Source organism: Salmo salar, chromosome 11 (genome assembly GCF_965601325.2).
Source record: "Salmo salar chromosome 11, fSalSal1, whole genome shotgun sequence".
Classification (NCBI taxonomy): domain Eukaryota; kingdom Metazoa; phylum Chordata; class Actinopteri; order Salmoniformes; family Salmonidae; genus Salmo; species Salmo salar.
The window spans coordinates 74,605,610-74,616,650 of NC_138301.1; the positions used below are offsets into that span (position 1 = coordinate 74,605,610).

General features: G+C 42.9%; 1 long non-coding RNA gene across 1 annotated transcript; it reads right to left on the reverse strand.

The window, feature by feature from the left end:
* Positions 1–1,688: 1,688 nt before the first annotated feature.
* LOC106566432 (uncharacterized) lies at positions 1,689–7,665 on the reverse strand. The gene is made up of 4 exons (XR_014379420.1): positions 7,130–7,665; positions 6,809–6,937; positions 6,476–6,697; positions 1,689–6,376 (listed from the first exon to the last, which is right to left on the reverse strand). It is a non-coding gene; the product is annotated as an uncharacterized LOC106566432 (long non-coding RNA).
* Positions 7,666–11,041: the final 3,376 nt, after the last annotated feature.

The following is an 11,041-nucleotide window of genomic DNA, read 5'->3' on the forward strand; positions in this document are numbered from 1 at the left end:
AATGCCACAAATGTTCAATTGCTTAATTTTTCTAATAAAACTTTATTGAATTGAATCATAGTCGTTCAAAAGTCATTCAAAATTCATTCAAAAGTCATTCAAAATTCCTTCAAAAGTCTAACCACCCCGAGAGATCGGGATTAGGAAAAGGTCCGGAGGCGTTCATGGGGCTAAATGAGTCATCATCATCCCCTTCATAGGGGGGAGGGTTTGTTGGGACATCTTTAGGGGTGCTGTAGCTCGGTGAAGGGTTTTGTTTTAAAGCTTGAATCTGTTGACGAAGCTTATGGTTAGGTACCCCCGAGAGGGGAATGTTGAGGATTGCCAGGGCCTTAAGAAACTGAGGCCACCCTGGTGGTCTTCTGTCATCAGCAACCTTGTGGGCTGTCGTGGTACTTTTAAGCAAGTCAAACATATGTGAACCCTTGACAACAGAGCCCTGAAGGATAAACTCTCCTTTGTCATTCCAAGTAGCGGTCCCCTTTGAGTCTTTTAGCTTGTTCATAATGTATCTAGCAGGAACATGTGTCAACATGTCATGCATAACATTATCTTCAACAGGCATATGATCTTCAGCCGGTAAGATCGCAGGTACAGGCATTACCGGGGGATGGCACTCTCTAAGCGCGTCATCTTTTAAAGGTTCAGGTAGGGAAAGCGTTAAATGGTTGGTATCTCTCTCACCTTGTTTTACCAAGGTCAAATACCTTTGCAAGAGGTTTGTGTATTTTTTAACCTTATCATAGGGGTTCAATCCTTTTCAGTTCAAAACATCCTTCATGGCCGTATCCAAATCATTTTCCGCTGTTTGTCTGATATTTTCAGGACCCTGCATTTGTTTTTTAAGTCTATCCAACTCTTGTTGAGGCACCAAGTACATTTTATTTGCCATCACACTCTGTGTTCAACCCCCACGCCTGGCAGCAATAAGGCTGGTGATGAAGGGTACTGCTATAGTTAGCAACGGCAGAAGAAAACCCCCAGACTGTTGTAGGCTATGTCTTTTCTTTCGAAGACTGGCTCTTTTATTGGCAAAGAGTTTGATCGCGGTTTTTTGTCTCTTTAATTTTTTTAATTGGGTCAGGGTGAGTGGAATGCGCCCTTTGAGAAGATTCAAAGCAATCTCACATAGGGATAATATGAGATCTGAAGAACAGTGATCCAAAATGGCCTTCCGTTCTTTAGCTGTAGCCCCAACTAGGCTTCTCAAGAGGGGCAGGTTTCTTTTTAAACGCAGAGACATAGCGGTTACTTTTTAGGAATGTACACCGCCGGCCACTCCCACGGGAACAGGCCTGTTCGGAGCCTCAGGTGTTCTGGAGTATTTGCTTTTAAATCCACGATTAAATAAGAAAATGGCTCTTTGGTAGCGTCCTCATAGCTATCCATAAAGTAGGATTTCCTTCCCGGGTACATCTGCTGAGCTAGAGTGTTAATTTGTAGTTTGTCTCTAGGATTTTTGAACAAAACCATGTAATTGGCGTTCAAACTGATGGTACGGCTGTTTTTACCTTGGTGAAACACATTTTGCACCAAGTAAAGCACAGACAGGTTTCTATGATGAGTATATTGGGTAAATGCTCGTGCAATTTCAGAATGTTCGCTACCTGCATATAGCATATCGTCCAAAACCAGCAGATTGTTTTTATGTGGAGGTAAAAGTTCATCATCAGACAGGGATTCAGGTATTCCTTCAACAAACTTGATTTTTATTTTCTTCAACAATTCATCATACATAGGTTGATAACATGAATAACACCACACAATATTGTCAGGCTTCTGAGATAACACATGTTCAGAATTCTCTAAAATACTTTTTACAAAACAAGTTTTACCACTGTTGGAGGGGCCTGCGATTAAGGCCGAAAATGGTAGTTGCAACCGGGGGTCAAAACCTTCTACAGCAGCCATTATATCTTAAGCTTTAAGACACACTGGGGCTTGTAGCATAAGTCAGTAGCCAAAGGGCAGTGTGGTCCCGTTAGGTAAAAGCATTCTCTTGTCATAGACTACCCTGAATCTTTTACTAAGTGGGGCATTCCTGAGATGGAAGCCCTTTTTATCCCTAACAATTTTTTTGTAGGAGCTCAAAATCTCCAAGTCACTATTCCGATCGTTTATGAACCCCTCGACCAAGCGTGTGATTGATTCCAAGTTTACACGCGGGGAATTTTCGTAGTTTTGAGTCACGCCTTTGGCTTTCAACACCACGTGATTGTCTTTAGTCCTAAAAGCATAGCTTTTGGGCCCACAGGAGGACTATTCTGTGATATGGTCGCCATCTTTGAGTTCACTCGTTAAACCACCCAGATAGTTGCTAAGCGGGGGGCTCCAGTCACCCTGTTTGCTTACATAGACCACAGAGTCTGTGTCGTGGTAAAGAACCCTCCTCTGAAGCTGCTCCATGAGGGCGTACAATTCAAGTCGGCCATAGGCCGTGGTAAATGCTGCAAGAAACACATTTACATTACCTGGGGGTAGAACCCACTTTGTGTTACGTCTCCATTGCACCAGGGCAATGTCTTGACTCAAGAATGAAAAATGTGAAATTTCGTATTGGTCCGAAAAAACAAATTCCAAAAATTCTTCGGGGTCTAATGATCGTCGTTGTTAGCATATTGCATCTCTGCGAAAGCTTCCCCCAAAGCGAGTTTAAGTACAATTTCGACACATTTCGTTTGATCTTGTTGACCTCTATTCTGTCAGGGTCAAGAAGAATGCCTTCTCTGTCGTGATAGTCTCGAATGTACTTGTCTTTGCTCTCTTGATCTGTGACCGATGAAGGATAGCCTGAAGTCATCTGCTTGCATCTCAAGAAGGTCTTGATGTACTCTTTAAAAAGAGTGTCTGATTTCCTGGAAAAGTTCCACACTTCAAAGATTTTGGCCACACGATACCCCTTCTCTAGAGCCTTTGTGAATTCAGGTGTAACCAGACAGCTGTAAGGGCTCTTTCCTGATCTGAGGGATCACAAGGCTTTTCCTGGTTGTTGTTTTCACTGCAAGTGCGACATAGGGGAAAGAAAAGTTTTCCTTGAGGTCCCTTGTAAGGCAACACTGGTATAAACAAACCCCTAGGTGGGTAGACCGTTGCTTTGATCAGACCAAAATAGTTTTGGGGTAAGTCAAAGTCGCGGTGAATAATTTCAGGATGCCCCATAGGATAGCATGAGGAACTCATTACATGAGGATAAAGAGATGTAAAATCTACATAACCTATTGTCTCGTCTGGTTGCGCTACATACCGCAAGGTCAAAGCATTGGTACGGCCTCCATACAGGGCCTGTCGTGGCTCCAAGGGTTCGGGTGTGTCAAAGCTGGAAAGGAAAGCTCGAACATGAGGATCAGACTTTTTGAGTGCGGTCCACTCATGCTCCCACATAACATTCACTTTCAAACCATAAGTAGCCTGTAAAGATTCACATTTGTCTTGAAACTCTAGGTACATTTCACCAAAAGTCTTTTGGGTTAGGACACACAGGGCCTGTGGCTCAAAGCAAGATTTACACCCGTGGAAGAAACAACCGTTGTACTCAAACACAGTCTCAACACCGTCAATCTGTGTGTATCCATCTACATGATAAGGCCCAAACACCTTCTCACCCCTATTCAAAGCATGTTGAATAAAAATGTCTTTATCCTGGGCCAAGTACTCCAACCACTGAATGGAGCCACTAGAGTATGACTTAAATTGGCGTCGGTAGTTGTCAGGCGAGGGGATAGCTATAGATGCAGGAGGTAGAAAGTGTGTATGATAGGTTTTCATGCATGCCGATGCAATAGTTGTACAACTCCAGGGGTCAATGCCTGCATCTTTGATGACCTCTGCTCTGAATCTGAGGCACCCCTCGCGAAGGATAACCACGTCGTTGTCACAGTATGACTCCATCTCTTTGTGGAAATCAAAAGTGCTGTGACATACTGTCTCGTACCATGTCATGAATCTCTCTCACTCTTTGGGAGACATTTGATCACAACCGTACATTTCAGGTCTCGGATAAGATCCTATATAGTGTAAATTCTCCTCAGATGTAAAAAAATGGGGAAACCAACCTTTCAGAGAGTTCTCAAAACCCAAGGCCTCAGGCATTTGAGACAATCTCATGGGTAAGAAGCTTAAACTGTCAATGTATCTCTGTTTGAAAGCGGGGTCTACAAAACACAAGATTTTACTACCTTGAGCTATGACACTGGGCGCAACGCCTTGCTGTATCAGAGGGTTCAAAAGAAGGTACGAATCATATGCTCTAGAATTGTGCGCTATAAACGTAAAGTTTCTGTACTGGGGTTTTCTGAAGTGTTTTAGAAAGAGGAGTGCACAATTGGGTCCCTCAGCTGACCACTTATCCCCCTTGAAAGTCATGGTAGATACAAAAATAGGCAAATGAACCCCTGATTGTTGATTAGTCTCAAAATCATAAAAAACGTCTTTCTCTGAATGTTCATCTTCAGCCAAGGGTTGAATATAACACTCGTGGGGAACATCTTGAACAACTTCAGAGTCTCTGCTTTTCAAAGGCCCTTTACAGATTGGGCAATGAATGATTCCACACACATGAGGTTTAGGGCTGTCTATTTTTAGGTTGTAATTGCATTGACATTTTGGACATTTCCTGTTAATATCACAACTGCTTACAGATTTACAGGCCTTGGGGTGCCATGTTTCAATTTTGTGTTTTTCGTAACAGTAGGCCGAACGGCATGTCCTGTGACAATCGGCACAGGGTGTCAGGTTTAAGGGCTGCATCGTTCATTTTTTCATCCAGACATACGGAACAGTTATAACGGCACGAGTGGCCACCCTTTCGGGTGTAGCCGGTATGACAGGCTGTACACACATATGGGGCGCCTACAAACGCTCCGATATTGGTAACTGCATAGTAATGGTCGTTTTGCACATAAAAGTACAGGATCTGAGGATGAGGTTGGGGGTTGTTTTGGAATTTCAAGAGAGAAGCATTAGCTCTACTGTGGTACAAAACCACAATCTTGATGTTCAGAAAGTTTTCAAATTTGACGATGTCAGAGAATGCGACAGCATCCTGTATACCCAGACCGACAGCATTTTGAAGCTCTCTAGCCTTTTGCAACGCCTCTAGATCCGTACATCCTGGGTTTAGTAAATGTGCTAGGCCTATTGCAAAGCATAGCTTATTACCGTGATTGTGAACGTTTATGAGGCATGCCCTTTTATTGTTTATGATTTCTGATTGCATTAGGCTATCTAGCTTCCTTCTCTGCCCCCCACCACCCAGGGGTTGCCGTATTATTTGCACAACAAGCTCCAGCGACCTATCGGCTATGATGGATAAATTTGATTGAACAAGTCGTTCCAGCAGGGCTATAAATTGTTCAAGATCTGCTTCACCATTGGGTAAAATAAGAGATACAGTGTTTTGCATGCTATCTCCACAAATTTCCAACTGTAAGACATCACGAGGTTCGCCATAATCTCTTGCCCTCTCTAACAGTTCGTTCAGAGTATCCAAAATCATCAAGTAAAAAACAGCATAATCGAGATTTTGATTCACCCATGTGAAATTGAAAAACTGTCTAATCTCTGTATTGCTGAATTTATTTCTGTACACAACCCTGACACTTCTATCAAGACCATCTCCCTCCTGATTTATTAGACAATTTTCCAATTCCTCAAAAACATCATATTCCGTTTCAGACTCTTCTGAAAGGGGCATTAATAGAGGGCTGCTTGGAGGGTCTGGTGTAGAAGATCTCAGGCTCTCGTTCATCTGGTTTATTAAAAAAACTAGGGCTGGCGGGATTTGAGATAATTGGTTTTCATATGTTGTTCCTGACTCGTTCATATGTTTAATTATTTCAATTAGGTCGGCGGGAATTGGGAAAATAGATTTTCGTCTATCGGAATTATGTCTGATACCCCACCCTCGTTCATCCGTTCAATTAAAGCTAGTAGATCGGGGGGTATTTTCGCCAAAAGGCTTTCAACTGTCTCAATTATAGGCACGTCCATTTCGGTAACTGGTTTTAGCGCCGGTATTCGCGTTTTAACAACCGGGGCATTGTTCTATGCCAGAAGGATAGATCCTGACTGTATTGCCGCTCGAGTAAATCAACCATTCGTTGGTGTAGCAAGATATTTCTGGATTTTAGAGCCTTTGAAACGGCCTTGATAAACTCCGCGTGGTCTATTTCAGGTTTGGGTGTTTCTACATAAGAATTGGAGGAATCAAGAAGATTGGCTGCGTTACAGAATAGCCAGTCGTCTACCTGTGAAATGTCATTTAAAACGTTGAAATCATCAGTTTTCCTTGTTTTATTGTGAATGTCAGGCGCTCCGAAATCCTCCGCGGGTTCTCGGTGTGTATGGTCTTCTGCGCCGTTATACGCCGGGGAGGAGTCTGTAAAAACATTATTTGTCATTGTTTTAGCATTTTCAATCATAAAAATGTATAAATTATAATAAACTCTGTATTACTAATAACATAAGGGCTTCATACCATGTCCGTGTCGGGCCGTTTCTTGAAGAAGTAACTTTTTGGGCCTGGGAGATTCTTCGCAATGCACTTGCGCGGATGTTGTGCCCTGTTTGGGGCGGAAATATGCCGCTTGGTTCCTGGGTGGTGTTAGGGTAAACCCGTTCGAACAGAAAGGCAGAATAGCATCGATGTCCTCGTTCAGAGTACACGAAGCACCCGTGATCCTTCTTTTGGGTCTGTCCACTGTAAACACAAAAAATAGCTTTTAATATAGGGTTCACACTTTTTGTTTTTAATGTATACATTTTCTTAGGGATTTTTTTATTATTATTTTTTTTTTACTATTGAACTTACGTATACAATAGTGTGACGGAGACTGGCTGCTTTCGGCGCTGCACGCAGTTTGATTCTGAGAATCCCTCTCTGACAAATTCGGTTCCAAATCATCTAGCCCACGGAGCATCTGCGTAAAGGATTGCGAGCCTACAGACGTTAGATAATATTAACATATATACGAAATATACACATTTTAAAAATATGAGAATACGGGCATTTGACATATTACCTTAAAATCATTGTCCATCAGTTTTAGAATAGTGATATCACATTTTTAATATCCATACAATTCCCTGAAAATACCTCTCCAAATCTAATATATTATTTTCACTAACTCACCTTCAGAAAGCTCCATTAGGACCGATTCCGAGATTATCTGTTGGCCTGATAACTCTTATGTCTGTTGGCCCGGAGTCTTTTCGAGGTGCTCTATAGGATGTCTTAACGTCTGGCTTCACTATCCTGCAATGAGTTTACAGAGCGGGGGTGCCGTTTTTTCGGGCGTCATCCTGTATGCAAAAAAAGGGCCATATAAAGTACTCGAATGTCTAGAGACCCAAAACCACAGGCGGGTGTCTCGACATATTCGGTCTGCCGATATTGCACTTTATGCTTCATAGCACAGCGTTGGGGTGTCCGTTGTAAATTTATATCCCGGGGTGGGGGACCGTTAGTATATGCGCTGATTAGAAAATAACATATGTTTTAAACATTAGGAGTTCGTCTAGACCTGATGTCTTATACCTGGGCTTTTTCACTTTTTTAGCCCCCACATGTTTGAAGGTGAGATAAATACGTATTTGAAAGGGCTTGGGGGGTAATAAAATGGAAAGTGCCCAGACCAATTGAAGAGAAGCCGGCAATCCTAAACAAACTTACACACACCTTTTCTGGTTTCAAAAGCACCCCCCCATGCAGAGACACACCCACACACACACACAATTACCCACCCTCACACGCACACCCCCCCTGCGCACGTGCCAGTCCTAAACAAACGTACACACACACACACTTATTCTGGTTTCAAAAGCCCCCCATGCAGAGACACACACCCCCCTTTTTTTTGTTTTGAAACACACACACACAATTACCCTCCCTCACACGCACACACCCCCCTGCGCACGCACACGTCTTTCCGGAATTCCTTTTTTTCTCAAGCGCTGCCTGGGGATGGATCGAAAATGCATAGCCCCTAACTTTAAAGGTGAGATACAACTTTAAAACCATTTTATTTAATTCATAATATTTAGTACAGACCTTTTTAAAAACAGCTTGTGCAATATTGTAACACGCATTAATGTTTTTTATGTATAAACAACGTTTGAATAAATGACAGATTCCCGTTCGTTAAGGGGTAGCTTTAAAACCATTTATTTAATTCTTAATATTTAGTACAGACCTTTGCATAATTAATACAATACATTTTTACTGTTCCTTTCTTACGGATAACGGGCCCGGCTATAGGGTTGTCACTGAACCCCAACCTCCGTCTGTGTCCAACTCCCCAGCGTCAAGACTCGGTAAGTTTTCACCCCAGGGATATATCTTACGTCTGGCCTGTAGACTCTCGCCCGTGTGTCTTAAGGATAGAAGCGGCCATCGACGTAATTGTTCACGATTTTTGAAAAGATTGTCCAGCTTATTCATCAGGGTTATGAATATAGGGTAATCCCTCCATTTAAAGCTAAACACAGGCATACAAAAATTCACATCCTTGCAGGCTTTCGATAATACATATGAATTTACAGACTTGGTAGCATTTGTACTATCAAATTGTTCACATGCTAAAATTGTCACTTTGGAGTCGGGGCTATAAGCCATTGAAGAGATCCTGATGGCTTGTAAATCATAGCAACCCTCCACACTCTCTTCCATAGCATAACCTGGGACGGCTGTACCACTCAGGGCCTGTTCAATTTGACAGAGCGCTAGCCGTACCTTAAGCCATTCTCTCATACGGGTCTGGGGCCGCTGTCTGTGAAAATCTTCACCGTTGAATCCTCAGGTTTGAACATATATGTCATGTGGCCATCACTAATATCCAAAAACTCTTTAAAACATTCTGGGGCCTCACCCCAAAGATCCTCGATGCTTTTATCATTGGGTTCGCGACAAGAGACGCATAGTACCCCCGAGAATTGGCCTAGGAGTCATAATTTTCTGTTTAATGTTCAGGGTTTTTATTTTTAAAATCTTGTTTAGTGTTCTGGGGCCGCATGTGTGTCTGGGGCGTATTTATAAGACGTCTGCCTCCAACACATAACCCCCCGGACATTCCTAATTCATAGACAACAACCCTAAGAGCAATAAAATAGGGGGGTGTGGGGTCATCCTCTTTGAAATGTTCAAACACAACCCCCCCAGTTCAATGAGGGCCCTACACATCAATCATCATGACAACTTCAAAGAGATGCAATATAGATATAACACACACTCTAACACGTGACAGAACAGGATAAAACTATATGACCCTAACCACGTGACACCTTCCCGCCAGGATGTCCAGAACGGCTGCCCTTATTTGGGCATGTACGAACCAGCCGGACATAGGGTCATAAATCAGACGCATAGGGTCATAAATCACGATTTTGACCGATGCCGTCTCCTTTATTCTCTCTCAGGGAGACAGGACGGACAACTGATCGTCCTCGCAGTGGCAGACCACGTGTAACAACACCTGCACAGGATTGGTACATCCGAACATCACCCCTGCGGGACAGGTACAGGGTGGAAACAACAATTGCCCGAGTTACACCAGGAATGCACAATCCCTCCATCAGTGCTCAGACTGTCCGCAATAGGCTGAGAGAGGCTGGACTGTGGGCTTGTAGGCCTGTTGTAAGGCAGGTCCTCACCAGACATCACCGGCAACAATGTCGCCTATGGGCACAAACCCACCGTCGCTGGACCAGACAGGACTGACAAAAAGTGATCTTCACTGACGAGTCGTGGTTTTGTCTCACCAGGGGTGATGGTCGGATTTGTGTTTATCGTCAAAGGAATGAGCGTTACACCGAGGCCTGTACTCTGGAGCAGGATTTGGAGGTGGAGAGTCCGTCATGGTCTGGGGCGGTGTGTCATAGCATCATTGGACTGAGCTTGTTGTCATTCCAGGAAATCTCAATGTTGTGCGTTACAGGGAAGACATCCTCCTCCCTCATGTGGTACCCTTCCTGCAGGCTCATCCTGACATGACCCTCCAGCATGACAATGCCCCCAGCCATACTGCTCGTTCTGTGCGTGATTTCCTGCAAGACAGGAATGTCAGTGTTCTGCCATGGCCAGCGAAGAGCCCCGATCGTAATCCCATTGAGCACGTCTGGGACCTGTTGGATCGGAGGGTGAGGGCTAGGGCCATTCCCCCCAGAAATGTTTGGGAACTTGCAGGTGCCTTGGTGGAAGAGTGAGGTAACATCTCACAGCAAGAACTGGCAAATCTGGTGCAGTCCATGAGGAGGATATGCACTGCAGTACTTAATGCAGCTGGCAGCCACACCAGATACTGACTGTTACTTTTGATTTTGATCCCCCCCTTTGTTCAGGGACACATTATTCCATTTCTGTTAGTCACATGTCTGTGGATCTTGTTCAGTTTATGTCTCAGTTGTTGAATCTTGTTATGTTCATACAAATATTTACACATGTTAAGTTTGCTGAAAATAAAACGCAGTTGACAGTGAGAAGACGCTTCTTTTTTTGCTGAGTTTAAAGTGGCCCTTGGCATCGTTTTTGGAAAGCACAGCATTGATTTTCACAGCTACGCAGACGATACACAACTTTACATTTCTGTGTCACCAGAGAATTTTAGCTCCACGGATAAATGATTAGACTTTATTATTGATTTAAATACTTGAAAGGCTCACATCTTCCTCCAGCTATATCAAGACAAGACCGAGGTACTTATTGTTGGACACAAAGCACAGAGAGAGAATCTAGCAGCACATTTTAATTCACAGGCAATAAAGATTAAAGACCAGGTAAAAAACCTAGGTGTTATTTTAGATTTTGAACAACATTTTTAATCACACATTAGGAATGTGACCAAAATAGCTTTGCACTGTGGACATATTTGAAATTAAAAGTTGTAGCTTTGCTTTTCGTTAGGGTTATTTTTAGATGTTCAGTTTGTGTAATTTTTTGTTTTTTTATCTTATGTTTGTTGTGTAGTAAATATTTCAGCTTTTATTTATTGTTTTTTTATAACTTTTTTCCTGTAAAGCACATTGCATTGCATGTATGAAATGTGCTGTA